This window comes from Schistocerca serialis, chromosome 1 (genome assembly GCF_023864345.2).
Source record: "Schistocerca serialis cubense isolate TAMUIC-IGC-003099 chromosome 1, iqSchSeri2.2, whole genome shotgun sequence".
NCBI classification, from domain to species: domain Eukaryota; kingdom Metazoa; phylum Arthropoda; class Insecta; order Orthoptera; family Acrididae; genus Schistocerca; species Schistocerca serialis.
In genome coordinates, this window is record NC_064638.1 from 151,693,830 (window position 1) to 151,698,299 (window position 4,470).

Consider the following 4,470-nt stretch of genomic DNA (forward strand, 5'->3'; position numbering starts at 1 on the left):
ACAGCTGATAATGAATCTCACGTTTCTCTCACCGCTCCATATATAATGCACAAACTATACCATGAAATGCTCTACATGTTCCTTTTAACAGAGTGATCTTTATGAAAAATAAATAAATAAATACATAAAAATAACATCCCTGTATCCCTGTTCCTTTACATTTGTGATTTGTTTTACGATGATTTTTTATTTTTATTTTTATTTTTTTTTTGTTTTTGCAGAGGATGATTTCATTTAGTGTTTGTAAAAAAATTAATTTCTTATATATAAAAAAAAGTGGTCAGCGTGACATTAAATAAAAATAGTAATAAAAAAAGTGGTTAGCGTTCAAACCCCGTAACCGCTGGATCAAAAAAATAATAAAAATTAAAATAAAAAAAAAGAAAAAAAAGAAAAAAACAAAAAAGCGGTCAGGAAAAAAAAAGTTGGTAGACAACTTACCCGCGAAAGACAAAGGTCCCGAGTTCGAGTCTCGGTCAGTCAAAAAAAAAAAACGCGAGACATGTAGCACGGGTCATGTCTTGCAGAATCTCTTACATCTGTGCCCGTCGCTTGGACAGCGTCCCTTTGGCGCAGAGAATAGCACGTTCGACTTCTAATCCAAAGGTCGTGGGTTCGATCCCCACAAGGGACGGGCAATTTTTAAAAATATTTGCCAATCACGAGATGGGTATTGACATATGGGTAACCACAAGCGTCCTCAAAAGGTGAAAATTGTTGTGACCTCAGTTCGATGCTTAAATATGTTGACCTTACACACACAAGCAAAATTCACGTAGATCTGTTATCCATGACGCTGTTATGTGTAAATGCTGTGCAAACGGAACCATATCTTCACGTGCCTGTTCACGCAAATTTTCTTTCAATACCCAATTTTTACCTACAGCTAGAAATATAGTAATAGAACGCACATTTTGTAGAGAAACAAATACAATGAAGAGTGAAATAATTTTGTATTACTTCACGAGTCAATGTATGTAATCCCAGTCATGATCTTTAATTCCTCCAGCCCAAGCTGAGAGGGTTTCAGTTTTCTCGGCCACAAGTGAGAAAAGTAGACTGTACAACAAGATATTGTACTATGGTTCCTTAACTGTTCCCATTAAACAATGGCACTCTGTATCTATAGAAACGGCGGCAATATTCGCTTCAGCACAGGGGGCTTTTACTGGAGACTGTCAGGAGGGGGCTTGCTGGATACATGAAGGGAGAAGACCAGACAGAGACGTCTGACGCTCCGCTGACGCTTGCAGAAAACTACATTAAGTATGATTCCCGCCTATAACTGACGGCGAGACAGATGCATCATCTGTCCACGTCTCATCGAAACACACTGTCACCAAGCAATGGCTGACGCTTCGAGGACGGCATGAAATTGCCAGGGAGGTGATACAGCTAACGTTCCTGGTAAATGTGCTAACAGGGCACACACGTCCGTTGGAGTGTATACATATGATGGGGACCGGCTGTGACACAGCAGTCAACCAAAGTCTAAAAATGTGACTAATCATACCGTGTTTCCAGTGTGTCGTTTACCACTTTGTGAGTGGATGCTGTTCTAAAGAGCGTAATTCCCATTTATCTGTAAGCAGCGCACATGAGAAAATGTAATAGCAGGACTGTGTTACTACGATTGTACAGAGCAACTCTGTCAATACGCAGGTGTTTCAATCAGTAGGGCCATGGTAAACAGAGCGATTCGGAGCGATGTATCGTGTCTGTTACATAAATAATGAGTTCTTCATGTAATTGCTTCAGAGAAATATGAAAGTAATCCTATCAGAAAAGTAACGCGAGACCTGTAGCACGGGTCATGTCTTGCAGAATCTCTTACATCTGAGCCCGTCGCTTGGACAGCGTCCCTTTGGCGCACGACTGTCTCGCCGCATCAGCCGTGCTGTGCGGACGTGTGCTGAGTTTCGTGCGCCGCGGTCTGCTGTGCTTCGGCGTGGTAAGTCGCAGTGCTTCTTGCATCGTTGCAGTACTTCTACGCATATTGAAATTTGAAATATGAATCCGTGATGGCCCACTTCAACAGACAAGATACTTTGAAATTCTCGTTTGATCGTAATTACGCCCGACCTAAACTACACGAAATCGAAGATTGGTTGGAATACGAAGTGAAAGTTGATTCAGAGGATGTGATTGGAATGCATCTTTCGATAGTGAGCAGCGTTGTACTTGTGAAATTGAGGAATGCTAACTTATGTGACAAAATAGTTGAGTCTTGCGGAGGAATTATCAAATTTAAACATTGTGATGGAAACGTAGGCGAAGTCACCGTAACGCATGCAGGGTTTGGAATACGAACTATCAGGATATTCGAACTACCATTCGAAGTACCGGCGGGACAAATAAAAGCAGTGATAGCGCCGTACGGTAAAGTTCTCAGCAATGTTGCCGAACGGTGGTCCAACGCGCGCAAATTCCAAGTTCTCAACGGAGTGAGGCAATTAAAGTTCGATTTGCACAAACATGTACCGTCAAACATCAGCGTCTGTGGATACCGAGGTATCGTTATATACGACGGCCAGCCGAGGACGTGCGCGGCGTGCAACTCTCCCGGCCACGTCCGCGCGAGTGTTTACAGCGGCGAGTGGCGCAGCTGCCGGCTGGCGAGGCGCCGCGACCGCCTGCTATGACTGCGCTGCCAGCGGCTTACGCTACGGCTGCCCGCGGCCTAGTCTTGACCCCAAGACCTGATGTGAATTCGGAGAACCATCCAACCCGAGAAGAAGCCCAGATTGCCACGACTGACACAACAGAAGCTAGACCACCCGAACCTAAGGAAATCGTGACAGCTGTAACGGTTTCAACACAACAGCCACCGAAAGATATTGGGAGCCACAGCAAATTATCCGATTCCTCCGCTGTTGAGAATGACATGCAAGAACCATCCCGGAATGAGCAACCTCATAGTGAACCGATTTCTCTATTGACACCATCATCCACCAAGAGCACGGTCGACAGTTTAGCTCGAAACACCACCCGCTTAGAAGATTTGAAGAATGCTGAGGAAGACAACATCAGACAGCAGCCGGTGAAATCTAAACGGCAAACACGAAAACAGAGCCCTGAAGAGATTCAAGAACTGGAGAAATAACTCTCCCGTACCAAAAAAATTCTTAAAACAGATCGAAGCGGAAAGCAAGGCGTGGTAGACATCGGAAAACCAGACATCCCCAACCCGAATGAGGACCTACAGATGAACCTCGCCCCTCCAATTGAAGAACCAATGGACACTGTTGACCGCTGCGGAACTGATATGGGGACAGCATGGTCTGACGACACTGAATGCGCTTAGCTGGACTACCGAATGACGCCGGCCTATAAAATCGCCACGCTTAATGTAAACAGAATAGTTTCGAACGTAAAGTTACAATCTGTGAAGGACTACTTATATGCCGCCGACATTGACATAGCGATGTTACAAGAGGTAGTTACGACCAAAATAGCGGATGTGTACGGATATGAGGCGATCTTAAACATCGGCAATGAATGTGGAACAGGAATACTGTTCAAACACGGCATACCATGTACAGCAAAAGCAATACTTGAATCTGGACGAGGCATAACTGCACAAATATATGATCTGCTTCTTGTTAATATATATGCTCCCTCTGGATCCAGCGGAAAACGAGCAAGGGGCAACCTGTTCCGGGACGAAATTGTCCCATTAATAATGGATCCTCGACCGCACATAATTTTGGGTGGAGATTTTAACTGCGTATTGCGTCTGGAAGATCAAATCCCGAAAGTCAACTTTTGTGAGGAGCTGTTGCTGTTAATGAACGGGATAGATATGATAGATGCTTGGTGCCACCTTCGCCCGCACACCCGAGGATACACGTACGTATCCAGTACTTCGGCAAGCAGACTAGACAGGCTGTATGTAACGAAAGGTTTTATCCATAATGTAACTGACTGTGAAATTTGGCCTCTTAACTTATCGGATCGCTGCGCATTTCATATAACCGCGGAGCATACTAAACAAATAACATTCCTGGGAAGGGGCGTATGGCAGCTAAACGTGTCACTTTTGGAGGACGCAGTACTGAAACAGGAGGTCCATGCTACATGGCAGCGTTGTCTTCGGATGCAATCCAGATATCCAACACGCATCATGTGGTGGCTACAGTCTGCGAAGCCGCAGATAAAAAAATGCATCGCACGATATGGTCGCATGAAAGCGTACTGGCGAAGACGCACCTTGGAGTATCACTTTCTTTGCCTCCGAGAATTATATGATGACCCCATGGGATTAGTAGCAAACAGCTCTAGAATAAAACGCACTAAAGCAAGAATAACGGCGTTGGTACGACAATCACTAGAGGGGAAAAAAGTTCGATCGCGTCCTCCGATTGAACTGACGCAGGAGAATACGTGTGTCTATCACGTGATACGGGAAGCCAAGAGAGGTAAACAAAAGTTAATCCACACTCTCAGTGATGAACAGGGGAACGAATACGA

The 4,470-nt window shown here is 44.6% G+C and overlaps 1 non-coding gene across 1 annotated transcript; it reads left to right on the forward strand.

Moving 5' to 3' along the window:
- The first annotated feature begins 561 nt into the window (after positions 1–561).
- On the forward strand, positions 562–634 carry Trnar-ucu (transfer RNA arginine (anticodon UCU)). The gene has a single exon. It is a non-coding gene; the product is annotated as a tRNA-Arg (tRNA).
- The last annotated feature ends 3,836 nt before the right edge of the window (positions 635–4,470 follow it).